Genomic DNA, 16,581 nt, shown 5'->3' with positions numbered 1-16,581 from the left:
CGACAAGAAACGAAGCACGTATGATGGGAACAGTGACCATTAATACTGTACAATCAGTTGAGAAGTTGCAACTTTTTCGAGGCATGATCTAACCCACAGACGTAGATATCCTGCTGGTGCAGGCGACCTGCAATGTTGCCCTCCTAGACGTGCGTGGTTTTTAAACTTACCCAGCGCCAACTTCAAACATGGGACGTCCGGGAAGTGATTCCAGTATGTGACCTCGACTATCTCTGTTCAAGCCAGGGTTTGGCGATGACAGTGAATGGCAGTCGTATCGTCGTGTCTATGCATCCTCCGGATCTGAGAATCAACAGGTGCGTTTGCAATTCTGCACGGAGGAGATTCCGCCCGTATCTTGTGGCAAACATGATAATATCTTGGTAGGAGGGGATGTTAATTGTGTTTCCAAACCCGAATTTTAACTCTTGCTATGAACAGCACTCCATCTGTCGAGACATGACGCTAATGGAGACATGGGGAAAGATTCATGGTGAGCATGAGGACTATAGCCACTGGACAAGCACACTGGATGGGATTTATGTTCCTGCTGGACTACAAGATCACGTGCTGGCTGCTGAACATTGTTTCCAAGCTTTTATGGATTACGTTCCGCTATTAACACGCGTTAACCCTTCCAAGAAAGCTGGCCTGATGGAATTGTAGTTCGTAGAAACTTCCTTATTGATAGATCCCGAATGTTGATTTTCTGGACAGCGTATTTCACGAACCCCCCTTGCCCCCAGAACGGTGGGGAATTTCAGGTCTGCATGGGCTACACGGTACCCCACCCCTCTCCCCCGGTCCAATCTAGTGGAGTAACAAGAATGCCACGGTGGCCCTACATTTCTTTCTTTTCTTTTTCCGATGTGGCTGGTAGCTATTTCCAGGGATCACACACTGCGCCTTTCTGAAATGGACGATAGTTTTTATCAGTAGTTATTCTTCAAGAAAATATTGTTTTTTCTTCCTTGGGATATAAGAAATAAAACAAGGGTACAGTGTTTCCTTCCTGCTGCTTCTTCCTTCACCTGTCAGGAGACTGTGCACTGCGGTGAGACCGCCACTGCCTAATACCAGCTGCCCATTCTGCATCTCGACCCACCAGAGGGTGCTGCCATCCCTCCTGTGATGTAATGCAAGATGATGGTCTGGTGGGGGAAAATGGCGCGAAAATGACTCAGCCTGCACTGGGCCGCTGCAGAGAGTAAGGAAGGACTCTACTTTATTTATTTTGGAACAATTTATTTAGGTATGGAGTATATTTATCACAGTGATACAAAACACTTGCTTGGGGTCACGCCACACAGCCCACAGACCTGTAAACTACTCCTAAATAACGCTCTGCATACACGCAAACAACTCCTAATTTACCAAAATAATTTCAGTACAGACATGCAGACTCCTCCTAAATAATGCAGTATACTGATGTGTAGACACGCTCGTCAAAATAACTCATAGCACAGCCTACAGACCTGCTCGCAAAATAATGCAACAGACACGCAAACAATGTACGCAGACACCGTGCGCCACCCCCCGGTCAGTAAAACGCACAGGATGCTTCGTGCAGCCCCACAAAGTGACACGGAAGTCAGCTGTCAAACCACACACAGATGCCCTCCAGCATGAGGTGGGGACATCCCTTTCATACTTGGTACCTGAGAAATTCCTCTCTAAATACGTGTTCACTTAGGGACCGTTGCTGATACGACTGGGCGGGAGCGCAGACACTCCAGGGGTGTGCGCGCTGTCACAGCTGCGAGCCGCTGTCGGATGCAAGTAAAAGTTTCCTCTGTTTTTGGGTATACAGTCAGTGTTATACTGACATCACAGAACTCCAAGGCATGCTCATGCAGCCTCCATACGTGAGACACCTCTGGGCAGCACGTGTCTTTACCGTTGATGACAGAGTAGGACAGGGCGCATTGTTCTTAGAGCGACGTAAGAGATGCGTCTAACTGTGCTTAACTGCCCATTGTCACTGACGCAATGCCGCAGAGTGCACACACATATCTGCAAACCATCGTAAGCGCATCTAACAAGGTTCTCAATCTTATACTGACGTTACATCACTATGTAGAAAATAAGAACCCAGTCGACCTCGCGGAAATTATATAGTGTCCCAGAAATAGTTGATGCTCTCTTTTTTGACGTCTCAGCTTGTAGGCACGGAACTTCTGGCCCTAACAGAACCTGTTTACGAAATTAGCGCAGAATAACGTAAAATGCAGTCTTCCTCGCAGACCTAACGTGGTACCCCCTCAATCACATGTTAGCCTTCTTGCTTTCAGCACACACAAACATGCTCTCTGGTATGTAGAGGCTGCTATATCCCAGCACAAAGGATGTGCTGAATCGAGCATTATGATTGGCTCTCATCGAATTTATCTGCCGAATTACTGATGCCGACAGTATCGAAGCACCGTCCGCCTTTTTTCCTTCTGCAGACGAGACTTTCAGCAGTTATTTTACACAGATCGCCATATTGCACTGGAAATTAAATCTTACAAACTACCATACATATCATAAAATACGGAAAGAGTCTTACTCATTTACATTGGTCTCCGACTGAGGACAGGAGCTTGAATATTAGAATGTGAAAGTGCATCGCATCGTACCTTACTTAATGTCAAATATGATAAGACTCCTATTCAATTACTCTGCTCTCCCACCAAGGACAGGAGCTTGAATATTAGAGTGTGAAACCGATCTCCAACGCAGCAATATATCACCATGTACCGTGTCGATGTAGTAAACATACAATTCGTTTCCCTTTTACATCATTCGTTCATATACCGTGAAGATGGACAGTGCTGTATACACTCCTCACAGCACTGGATATTTTCCCGCAGCCGACGATCACGTCATCCACCCCCAATACGTCATCAGAGCACCCACAATGGACTGAAGTTGCTCTCAGAACTGTTCTACAAATTCGGGCTCGTTTCCCTCGGCACAAACACGTTACTGTTTCTGCTCCGAACCTGCTTCCTTGCTTGCTCGCTTTTCTACACACACCTCCAGACTCAGGGATTACAAGAAGACATGTACTTTCATATGGTTCACCATAATATTGTACCATTTTCACGGTACGTTTCGATATCAAACACTAGGCAGTATCCTACTGATCGCTAGTGCAACATAATTCCCAAGAAATAGATTGGAAATTTTTTCTCTACAAACCTGAAACTTAAGCTAGGTGGAGCATGCTGTACCACTGACTAACTAGAAACTTGTCATGTCTGCGAAGACATTTACGCAGCAACTCTAAACAAATAGAGGAAACTGATATTACCACTCTCGAATACCGATGTCAGTGATGTAGTAGGTTCCAAACGATACCTATAATTTACAAGGTCAACTAAAGTGTTTCTCATGTCTGGAGAGCCAGCAAAAGTGTCTTCCGCACGCTAGGTGCACAAACGACAATCGCTCTTCTCTCGACTACCTAAGGCGCAGAATGTGCAGAAGCAGCAACAGAACAAATTACGTGGGAGGGAATAACGATCTAGAGCAAACACACATCCATATTCAATCTTGTCAAATTTCCACACAATCACGAAAGCTATCCAACACATACTAAGTATCAGTTCGCTATTTGGTCGTCTAGAGTACAACACGGTTAATTCATCTACATTCATACACTGCAACAGGCAGCTCCAGTCTGACAGCTCCTACCGTTAACGGGAAACCTGAATGACCCCCACACAGGTCACCAGCGTTGCAGGCCGAGCATGCACAGGTAGAATGTTTGTCCTAAGAAATCGTTCACATATATATTTTATCCCTGTACTTAAAACTAAATGTTACAATCGCAGTCTCAATTGAAGGACATTCGACAATTAGCGAAGTATCGGAAATACACTTTGTTGACGGCTGTGTTTCTGGAAATAGAAATACCAGTACCATTCTTATGACTTGACCCACTTGTCCCATGCTGTCACAGTACTCCACGTCAAATCCATACCTTCCTTACGACTGAACATAGTCATTTCCTTTGCACATGTCGGAACACAAACACATACTTTATAAGCCTGATGCTCAAATGTGAATATATCACGCACCCTCCTACTACTAAGTATAATACTTCGTCAATAACTGATCGCTGGCGATACGAAATAATACTGAGAGAAAATCAACCATGGGTGGACATGTCTCATAAGTTTTTCTTGTGAGTGCTACCACTGTATCCTAGAATAAGAGACATAATCGTCCAGATGTAAAAAACCGCGATGCCAAAATTATTGTATGTTACTGTCACAAGCAGTCATGGTTCTATAGGTGCACACAAGTATCCATGTTAAAAGCTATACTGGCTTTATAAATTGAGGTACGACATTACCTCTGAATGAGGTGGTTTTTCTATCTGGGCAAATACCGAGACGGTGATCGCTGGAGTGTATATTATCAGACCAGCACTCCAGTTAGACGTAGAACACGATGCTACCTCGTTATAAAATCGGTGATTTTTGAAAGTGATTCGGTTAAGGGACGTGGTATGTATGCAGTAATTGCACCTTCCTCACACCGCCCCAGCAAGATATTTCTATAGTACTTGTAATGTATTCTGACCCGATACAATACCAGAGATTCTGCGATATATCCACTGAGTTATAGGCGATGACTGATTGAGAAGGAGACCCCTACGCATCTTACAACTACTACCATTTCCATAGCTTTGCGCACGAGATGATTCCAATTTAAGTCGGAACTGAGCAGAAGTCGGAGAAAGACAAATCCGCCACCTTCTGCAGCCCGTGTAGAACCAGAATGACCTGAGGTAGTGCAATAGGAGCGTGTTTTGGCCATCTGGTGGAAATGCGGGCGTTGTGGTGCACCTCCAAACCAGATACAGATACTACAATCTGAAGCAGATCCACGTCCATTCACATCTATCTCCCAACATGCTATCATAGTTATTCTTTACCATCCAACAGAGAAAAATTACAAACTATAAAAGCTCTGCTAAATTCATAACTTCATCTGATGCAGAACTCACCTAGACGCCGTTGCTAGCGCGATGATACAGCTTCTACATGGGTCCGCACAGAGAGAGAGTTGTTGCGATGCTTCTCAGATTAGCATTCCTAATGGGACACCCCGTTCGTCTTCGAATTTTCCTGTCAAACTTCTGCTGTTGCCAATACAGGATGACCCCATTAAATATACAGCTTTTGATTACAGAGGGCAGTTTAAGGCTTCCTCGCCCGTACTGTAGGAGGATGGCCGTATCCCACAGACTATATTGTAAGTCACAAGAGACGCTCCCTGTGACCCTGGGTGGTTGTTTGAAACATTGTTTTCTAACATGCTTAGTACACTGTCATACATTTTGTTTTTCTGCCACAACTTTGATGTCTATGTCAGACCCTAAACATACATTAAAATGCTCTGATCCACAGCCTCTCACACAATGTAAATCATATTGTTACTGTGGCTACCATAACGCACCACAAACACTGGATGATTTTAAATAAAAGAGAGTTACAGCATAAGCAAACTGGAAGAGATTTACGGTGTTAGCATAGGTTTCCAAACTACATTTAAACTCATCTGTCGATTCATCATAATGCAGTCATGTAAGTGATCAGTGTCTCAGTGCTATCCATCCCAGAAGATGCTGTCCATCCACCGAAACTCTTACCCCAACTCAAAAAAGCGATATTAGTCAATCATTATGTGGTAACCAACAGTGTGCCAGTGCACGGATGGGACGGATAAGACACCATCGATGTACCCTAATAATAAGCATCACAGTTGATAGTGCAAACAATTTTACAGCAATTTCGACACCGACCAGTGATGAGACAGCATGTTTCTCAGTTTCAGTATCATAGCTAGACCGCTCGTTCTCCACTTTGCGAGTATCATTGCAAACGTGGACAGATTACTGTGCAGTACATCCATTCATTGTTAACTCTCAAACACATAAATCATCATTGTATACCAGTCAGTGCTCCACATATTTCTAACACCTGGAGCATAGTGCCTAATTTACGATCTATCTCTCTGCATATGGGAGTCATCTGTCGGTCATCGGAGGACTTCCATCTCATGTGTGAAGAAACTTGACACATTCCTCTAAACGAACTTTGGTTTATGCGATGTGCCTATTCCAGGCCGGGTACCCACAATCAAGACCAGGCAACGAAGACATATCAGTTCCCTTTATAGGTAACGTATCGTACAAGGTGGGTCTTTTATTAAAAAACCTAGTTCGTAAAGTTTCTTACTCTACCACCAACAACCTTAAAAATAATTTAACCCATTCTCCTGATAAAGGTACTGATAAATCGTCCCTGTCAAGCGTATATAAGATCACTTGTGCTGAATGTCTCTGTTATTACATCGGCCAGACAGGAAGGACCCTGTCTGTTAGATTTGGAGAGCATTTGCCGACTAAAAGCGGTGATGGAACACGAGGATCTACATTTGCTTAACATCTTGTCCAAATGGCCCATGCTCCCAAGCCTCTAAAAGATGCAGAACTTATGCATAATGAAGTCAAAGGATGTAAATTGGACACCCTTGAAGAATTGCACATTTTTAAACATCTTATTATTGATTGAGAAGATTTACTTAATGATCAGCTGCAGCTAAAAATAGAAATTATTTCGAAGGATTTTAACCTTTGTTCCGGTGGAGTTGACCCACGGTCCCCTTCGAATGGCAGACGCTGTTTCCTATCTGCTTTTCCCCCTTTACTATAGTGTATGTGTACACTGTGTCTCCATATTTTTGTATTATATTGGTAATTACACCATTTGCAAAGGTGTTTCTTAATTTGCCTGTTTTATGTTCAAGATATTTCATGCTTCGCACGTCTGTGTCTCCCATACTAATTTGTTACTGTAGTGGGGTTTCGCCCTCTTACTATATTATTTGTTTATGATGTTCAAGTTTCAGTCGATGCTCCTGGATATTAATCATAACGACGCTTTAGATCCAAATCATAGTTACAAAATGCAAATAAAACTCATTGGCTTGGTGTCTAAAATTAAAGTTACAAACGGAAATCTTGCAAGTTTGTGTTTATTTTGCACAGTGATAGCAAAGTAGAAACAATCTAAAGAAATCAGAACGTAGACAACTGCAACATGCATAACAGTGGACGAAAATGTTATTTGTTTTTTCAAGGTAACAGATTTGACCGCAAACATTCCCGCAAATTGTTAATGTGGTAACTATAGGGTGTGACCACCTCTGGCAGCAATAAAGGCTTGACAACGACGGAGCGCGCTGTGAATAACATCATCAATGTCATGTTGAGGCAATAACGCCCATGTTTTTTCCCGCAGAGCTGCTCACAAGTCTTGAAGAGTGGTTGGTGGATGTTGGCGTGATGCAACACGTCTCCCTCGTGCATCCCAGACATGCTCTATGCGATTCAGAACTAGAGAGCGAGCAGGCCACGTCATGCGTGCAGTATCTTCTGTTTCCAAGAAACATCAACCACTCGATCACTATCGCCCATAAGTACGAAGTCTGGGCGCGCAGAACCTCGCAACAACCGTACCTGAGATCCCCAAGACCTCGTCACGATACCTCACAGCAATTAAACCTTTCCGATTTACCCGTACAATTTCATGAAGTGGTGTTTGAGTGATCAACATAATCCCTGTCCACAGCATTAGCGATCCTCCTCGATATCGGTCTCTTTCCACAATGTTCGCGTCTCGAAATCGTGCTGTACATTCCCATCAGATGCAATTCTGTCGAGAATCACTCTCCAGACAAAATCTGGACCCATGTGTGAAAAGAACGTTTACCCACTGTTCGACTGTCCAGGTGCCATGTTGACAACTACTCTCTAGACGTTCCCTTCCGTGAAGGCGCGTCAGAGGCGCACTTACAACAGGTCTCAGACAATAACGGCCACTCTGTCGAATACTTGTCTACACCGTTTGCCTCGAAAATGGCTCAAATGGCTCTAGCACTATGGGACTTAATATCTCAGGTCATCAGTCCCCTAGAACTTAGAACTACTTAAACCCAACCAACCTAAGGACATCACACACATCCACGCCCGAGGCAGGATTCCAACTTGCGACCGTAGCGGTCGCGCGGTTCCAGCCTGAAGCGCCTAGAGCCGGCCGGAGTGGCCGAGCGGTTCTAGGCGCTACAGTCCGCAGCCGCGAGACGGCTACGGTCGCAGGTTGGAATCCTGCCTCGGGCATGGATGTTTGTGATGTCCTTAGGTTAGTTAGGTTTAAGTAGTTCTAAGTTCTAGGGGACTGATGACCTCAGAAGTTAAGTCCTATAGTGCTCAGAGCCATTTGAACCATTTTTTAGGCCCCTAGAACCACTCGGCCACCAGCGGACGGCGTTTGCCTCGAGACGACACGTCCAGTGGATGATGTATGATCAGATGCCAGTTGCTGTGCAGTAATAGGACGACACCGTCGCGCCCTTTCAGCCAAATACCTATTCTCTCTTTTCGATGTCACACATGGTCGGTCCTGCCCTGGTCTTCGGCATACAGTTTTGCATTCTATAAAGCGTCGCCACATCCCAGAAACAACGGTTCACGTTCACGTTAAGCCATCGGGTGACATGTCATTGTGACTGTCCTGCTTCCATTGTTTCTATGACGCTCCATCGCAGAGAGTCTGGAGGCGTCTTCTCTGTACCATACTGCACCTACTGTAACTGTGTACACAGCTATTCGCAAACACTACTCCGTTTGATAGGTGCGCTGACGTCATCGTTGGCATAGCTTTTTCTTGACTGAAATGCCATCTTCCATGCAGAACACGATCGTACGGACATCTGTTGAGAGTGTGTATGATTATATCGCAAATTACACACAGGACGGGAAAAAAGCGGTCTGTTGCTTTAATTTTGCACACCAATGTAGGTATGTCTGCTCCGATTCAATGCAGTGGTGGCCAGCTATGTAACTGTCGATTTTCTTCCTCGTTTGGTTCACAATCGCTTACTTCACAATCAACAAGGTAAATTCAATCGTCATTTTCTCATCATTTAGATTAAATATTGTGAATTATTCTCGCTTAAGGTATGACATAAAGGTAGCAAATATGTGGTTTTGAGTCCAGGATGCTTGTTCAAAACATTTACGTTGCATATTCCCTATATTGACATTGACTGGGAAAGCAAGGGAGCAATGTTTGAGTTACGGTAAAGTGGTCGCACTTCAAGCGGAAGAGTGCATTACTTTTGAGTTCTAATCTCGCTGCAGATAAGATTCTTTGCTCTTCTGTGAAAGAGCCGCTAGCCGGCAGATCAACAATCAGCAAACAAATCCTAAGACTACTTCTCCACCATAAGTGTTGTTGATATCTTGATTCTGTGTCCCTTAGATCTAAATGTGAAAAACGTGCTGAGCTGCACACTTGTGAGGCCTCCTTTCTCTGTTTCTCTTCATTCCTATTGACATAATTGTGGCACTGAGTAATTTGTTAACTACTTTTTACATGTGCTTCTCCGCCCCGGTAGCTGAGTGGTCAGCGCGACAGAAAGTAAATCCTAAGGGCCTGGGTTCGATTCCCGGCTCGGTAGGAGATTTTGCTACGATCAGGTACTGGGTGATGTGTTGTTGTAATCATCATTATTTCATCCTCATCGACGTGCAAGTCACCGAAGACTAGTACCCGGCGAACAGTCTACCCGACGGGAGGCCCTAGTCACACGACATTTTATATGTGTATACCCCTACTGCTACGTTTGCGTACTTCCGTGGTAGTTCCGTAATGCTACTGCAGTATGAGTGCAGAGACAGACTTTGAACCAGGGATTCAGCATTGGTCCTATAAATTTGAAACCGTTTCTTGTTATTGCATATCGATTTCAATCACACACTGATTATTTTTAGTGCAAGACTGAGTATAGTTGACTTACATAATCATGCACAAAATGTAACTCCATAGATGTTCATAATGAAGAACGTGCCAACTAGCAGATAGGATTTGAATTTTACCTGCTAATTGTCATGTTCTTTACCAATAACAGTAGGCCTGGTTATATTTTATGCATGAGTATATGAGTCCACTGGACTTAGTCTTGTACTGAAGATTATCACTCTGTGAATGAAATATACATGCAATAATAAAAAAGTTTCAAATTTATACAACCAATGCTGGACTTTCCATTGTTTGCAATCCTTGTTGTGTGGTCATGGTGCACAATTTTCCTAATGCTACCTCAAGTAGAGACAGACAGTTTCGAAGCTGCCAGTGCTTATATTTCTGCTAATTCGTGACAATCTGGGACACTTTGTTTAATTAATAAAGACTGTTTTCGTAACATTATAGTAAGTTGTAATGCATTTGTATTATTACAGCTCACGCTGTATAACGTTTTCCAGTTAGTTTATTGAACATAGCTGATAAATATAAGAAATAAATAAACAAGCAGCAGTATAGTCTCTCACCTTATCTAAAACATCCTGAGTGTGTTTGGCTATTTTTCTACTTGTGTTCGGCTAGTCGTTCGACTTCACGTCTATACAGGGTAACTCAAAAACCGTTGGCATTGGGCATATAAAAAGGATCAGTATTAACTTAGGAAACGGTGGTCGCAAAGGCCATCTTGGACTACCAAGTAGCGTTGCAGTCATTTATTCGCATACTATAAATGGACGACCACTACGGCAGATGTCAAAGTTCTGTCCAGATGCATCTAGAGAGGCCTGACATAGATGCTGCGTTGAACGGCGCCCCCTCTCAAAGATACCTGCTGTATCTACAAGACATCTTGCTGCTGCAACAATCCTGTACACTAGGTCCTACGGCAATGGAACAGGTGTTTCATACACAAGGCTCTTCAGATATCCCCACAGGAAAAACTGATTGGGGACAGATCGTGTAATCACGGTGGTGTCGTGGTGGCTATGCTACTGGCCCACCGACACCAATCCGACAGCCGGAAAGGTTGCCGGCAGATGTGACGTCACTTGCCTGCTGCTGAATTCCAATGCGGCGACGAATATGTGTGGGAACATCATTCAGTATGCCCGGCAGAATCTTTCGCAGGAATACGAGATACCGGCGGACCAGAAGAATGTACGGCCCAATGAAACAGTCTCCGACGTTGCCAGCCCTTGAATTTGCACTGTTAGGCGTCCATACGTGTAGCATGTGACTTCATATTCGTTCACATATGCAGATTGTGAGCATTCATCACACCCCCGAGTGAAAATGCAGCCTTATCAGTGAAGAGGACACTCGCTGTGAAACTTCGGTGAGCAGCGGGTTCCTGCAGGAACCACGTGCAAATTCCATGAGCCTGCTGTAGTCCCCTGGACACATTGGAAATGAAACGGATGCAGTCCTTCGGCAGTGTGACAAATGGAGGGTTCGAGGATATCGATGGTGAGGGATACACCTCGTAAACTTGTTGATGATATATGATGCACCCTTCCGAGAAAGCTTTCTTCCACCACAACTGTCCGTGTCGATCGTTAGCGATCAGCTTCCGGCTGTATACATCTTCTGCTTGTTACATCATACAAACACGGAACACCTCTGTGAACATTTGCTGCAGATGTGCTTTTGTGCATCGTGTTTGTATGCTATAACAAGCATATGTCAGCAGTATAAATATGGATGTGGCCTTTTGCAGAAGAAGCTTTTTGTTTTTAAATATTTTGCCAATGAAGAACCTTTTATAATGTGCTGAGTTTTATCCACTTGACACCTTGTGGGTGACGTTCTACAACAAAAGACCTGAAGATATCAGCAAATACTTGTTGAAACCGATTGTCTTAAATATAGAAATATTTTTGCGGTCTTCGATGTTGAATAGTTTTTTACTGTTTCTTGGTCGCAGGTGGTACACCGTTTCTCGTAAACATCTTGGGCAAACCGGACTGATAAATCAGTAACTTCGGCAACTTCGTTGCACGGTGTGGTCATGTCCACGTGATACACTGCAGCTCCTTTCTGCCATTCTTCCTCGCCTTCTGGTCGACCCATCCTACTGCTTTTATTCCTTACAATAGTGTGGTGCATACTCACCGCTTTGCTGCCGTGACCTACGGTCATGAGGCTGCTAGTTACCAGTGCGTCCAGAACGCTCCGAAGCGGCCAGTGTACCGTTTTAAGGGGGTGACTAATGTGTTGTACTGTGAGTTTACGATTAAATTTATGTATCTGTTCAGTTGTGGAATTTCTGGGGGGACGACAACCTTTGATTTGAGCAAAACATATTTTTAATGTCTGTGGCGGGAACCCTTCACACGTCCTATTTTCTACATCAACATCTATACTCTGCGAAGCACTATGAAGTGCGTGGCAGATGTTGCGTCACACAGTACCATTTCATAGGACTTTCTCTCGTTCTATTCACGTATGGAACGCGGAAAGAATGATTGTTTAAATACTTCTGTGGATGCTTTAATTAACTTAATCTTATCCTTACAATCCCTATGGGAGCGATCTGTAGGGAGTTGTAGTATATTCCAGGAGTCGCCATTTAAAGCCGATTCTTTAAACTTTGTTAGTAGTCTTTCTCGAGACAGATTCAATCTATCTTCTAGCGTCTGACAGTTTAGTTCTTTTAACATCTCAGTGACATTCTCCCGCATGTCAAGCAAACCTGTGACCATTCGTGCCGCCCTTCTCTGTATCTGTGCCATATCCCATGACAGTCCTATTTGAATAGGTCCCACGCACTTCAACAGTATTCTAGGGAGGGTCGCACGAGCGTTTCGTGAGCAGTCTCCTTTACAGACTACATTTTCCCAATATTCACTCACCTTCTCAGTGGTAGCAGACTAAAATTGGGGCGACACTCCTGGGTTATCCTCTTTGAAGGAACATTTGAAAACAGAGTTCAGCATCTCTGCTCTTCCTTTGTTACTCGCAATTACAGTCCCGCCTTGTGCATCAATGACTGTACACTAACTGTGGTGCCAATAACAGCCTTTACATATTCCACAAAATTCTTTAGGTTTTGTGAAAAAATTTTCAGTAATATTCTGCTATTGCAGTGATTCAAGGCTTCAAGCTTTGGTCTTTTCACTGCCAAACGTGTTTAATTCTGCACATTTCCGTCTGTTAGCTTTTTTTATACCTATCACGCAGTAGTCTCCGTTTGTTTGGGAGTTTGTTTATAGTGACTGTATTCCATGGAAGATCTCTCCCATTATGACCTGTCCTATTAGATACATATCTACATCTACATCTACATGAATACTCTACAAATCACATTTAAGTGCCTGGCAGAGGGTTCATCGAACCACCTTCACAATTCACTATTGTTCCAATCTCGATAGTGCGCGGAAAGAACGATCACCTCTATCTTTCCGTACGAGTTCTGATTTCCCATCTTTTATCATGGTGTTTTAATGATGTCAACCCCAAATCCTGTAGCAGTTCAGTGGCACTCTGTCCCCTATTTCGCAATATCTGTCCAATTATTGATCAACTATTCCTTTAAAATTGAGTCATAGTTCCTCTACATGCTCCGGTCCTGGGCTGGAAGAAGACATTTCCTCTCTTTGGGTCATGAGTCTTCTCAATGGTTTCATGCAGTCCGCAACGAATTCCATTCTTGTGCCAACCTCTTCATCTCAGAGTAGCACTTGCAACCTACATCCTCAGTTATTTGCGGGCTGTATTCCAGATTCTGTCTTCCTCTACGTTTTTTACCCTCTACAGCTAGCTCTAGCACCGAGGAAGCTATTCTCTGATGCCTTAACTGACGTCTGCCATCCCGACCCTTCTTCTTCTCAGTGTTTTCTCTATATATTCCTTTATTTACTGGTTCTCTAGAGAACCTCCCGATTCTTTAGCTTATCAGCGCACTTAATTTTCAACATTCGTCTGTAGCACCCTATCTCACTTGCTTATATTTTCTTCTGTTCTACTCTCTACAGCTCCCTCCAACATAATTAAGTTATTCACTGATGTAGTAATAAGTGTCCTATCAGTCTATCCCTTCTTGTCAGTATTTCCCATATATTCCGTTCCTCGCCGATTTTGCAAGGAACTTCCTCATTTCTTATCTTATCACTTCCCTAGTTTTCAACATTCTTCTGTAGCACCACATCACACATGCTTATATTTTCTTCTGTTTGAGTTTTCCCACAACCCCTGTTTCACAACCATACAATGCTGTGCTCCAGTCGTACATCCTCAGAAAATTCTTCCTCAAATTATGACCTACGTTTGATCTTAGTATCCTTCTACTGGATAGAAATGCCCCTTTTATAGTGCTAGTCTGCTTTTTATGTCCTCCTTCCTCCATCTGCCATGGATTATTTTACTGCCTGGATAACAGAATTTCTTAACATCAACTACTTGATTATCATCAATCCTGATGTTAAGTTTCTGGCAGTTGTCGTTTCTGCTACTTCTCATTATTTTCGTCTTTCTTCGATTTACTCTCAATCCGTATTCTGTGCTCATTAGACTAATCACTCCATTTATCAGATCATGTCATTCTTCTTCACTTTCACTGAGGATAGCAATGACATTAGCAAATCTTAGGAATGATGTGATGTCCTTTCACCTTGGATTATAGTACCACTCTTGAAGCTTTTTTTTATTCCCGTCAGTGCTTCTTCTATGAGTAGATTTAACAGTATGGGGCAAAGACTACGTCCCTGGCTTTTTAATGTGAGCACTTCGTTCTTGATCTTCCAGTCCTTTACATATTTTGTAATACCCATCTTTCCCTGTAGCTTACTCCCATTTTTCTCAGAATTTCGAACACCTTGCACAAATCACACTGTCGAACACGTTTTCCAGATCGAGAAGTCCTATGAATGTGTCTTGACTTTTCTTTAGTCTTGCTTCCATTATCATCTGTAACGTCAGAACTGTCTTTCTGCTACCTTTACCTTTCCTCGAGCCAAACTGATCTATCGTTTCCACCGAGCGAGGTGGCGCAGTGGTTAGCACACTGGACTCGCATTCAGGAGGACGACGGTTCAATCCCGTCTCCGGCCATCCTGATTTAGGTTTTCCGTGATTTCCCTAAATCGTTTCAGGCAAATGCCGGGATGGTTCCGTTGAAAGGGCGCGTCCGATTTCCTTCCCAATCCTTCCCTAACCCGAGCTTGCGCTCCGTCTCTAATGACCTCGTTGTCGACGGGACGTTGAACACTAACCACCACCACCACCACTATCGTTTCTGTTGTTCTGTTTATTATTCTTGTCATAATGAGCTGTTATGCTGATTATGAGATAATTCTCACACTTGTCGGCTCCTCCAGTGCTCGGAATTGTATGGATGAGGGTTTTCCAAAAGTCTGATGGTATATCGCCAGACTTGTACATTCTAGTTATTTTGTTGCCACTCGCACCAATGAATTTAGATATTCTGATGGAATTTTATCCATCTCTTGTGCCTTATTCGACCTTAAGTATTACAAGGTTTTTTTAAAATTCTGATTCTAATACTAGATTCCCTATCTCTTCTATATCGACTACTGTCTCATCTTCTATCACGTCATCAGAGAAGTCTTCGCCGTCATAGAGGACTACAGAGTACTCTTTTCATCCGTGATTCTTGAGTTTGCAAACCCCTCTGCCTTGAACAGTGGGATTCCAGTTGCACACTTAACGATACCACCCTTGATTTTAATTTCACCGAGGACTATTTTGACTTCTCTATGTGCTGCGTCTGTACTTCCGAAAATCATTTCTTTTTCGATTTTTTCACATGTTTCATACAGCCATTTTGTCTTATCTCCCCTCCACTTCCTATGTATTTCATTCATAAGTGACTTGTATTTCTATATTCCTGAATATCCCTGACCGCTTTTATACTTCATTCTTTCATCGATCAGCTGAACGTTTTCTTCTGTTACAGATGGTTTCCTCGCAGTTACCTTCTTTGTACCTATGTTTCTCTTTCCAACTTCTGTGAGTGGCCATTGCAGAGCCTACTGAAGTATTCCTTGTAGTAGTGTTTATAGCCTCGGAGAACTTCAAGCGTATCTCTACATTCCAGAGTACTTCCGTATCCCACTTCTTTGTGCATTGATTCTCTCTGACTAGTCTCTTATACTACAACTTACTCTTCATTACTACTGTATTGTTATCTTACTCTATATCTGTGCCAAAGGCCTTGCCGCAGTGGTAATACCGGTTCCCGTCAGATCACCGAAGTTAAGCGCTGTCGGACTGGGCTTGCACTTGGATGAGTGACGATCTGGTCTGCCGAGCGATGTTGGCAATCGGGGTGCAGTCAGCCCTTGTGAGGCAAACTGAGGAGCTACTTGATTGAAAAGTAGCGGCCCCGGTCTCGGAATCTGACATACGGTCGGGAGAGCGGTGTGCTGACCACATGCCCTTCCATATCCGCATCCTGTGACGCCTATGGACTGAGGATGACACGGCGGTCGGTCGGTACTGTTGCTCCCTCAAGGCCTATTCGGGAGGAGTTTAGTTGCTTTCCTCTGTATCTCCTCGTGAGTGCGCATTACAATCCATTATCTGATTTCGGAATCTTTGCCTGACCTTGGTGTAATCCATCTGACATCTACCAGTATCTTTGTCCTTTTCCATGTATATCTATCCCTCTTGTGGTTTTTGAACAGAGTATCCAGTATTACTAGCTGAAATTCATTCCAGGAATCAAAGAGTCTTGCTCCTTTCTCATTTCTATTACCAA

This window comes from Schistocerca gregaria, chromosome 2 (genome assembly GCF_023897955.1).
Source record: "Schistocerca gregaria isolate iqSchGreg1 chromosome 2, iqSchGreg1.2, whole genome shotgun sequence".
In the NCBI taxonomy this organism is placed as follows: Eukaryota; Metazoa; Arthropoda; class Insecta; order Orthoptera; family Acrididae; genus Schistocerca; species Schistocerca gregaria.
The sequence above is the reverse complement of the archived record's forward strand: the minus strand, read 5'-3'. Positions refer to the sequence as shown.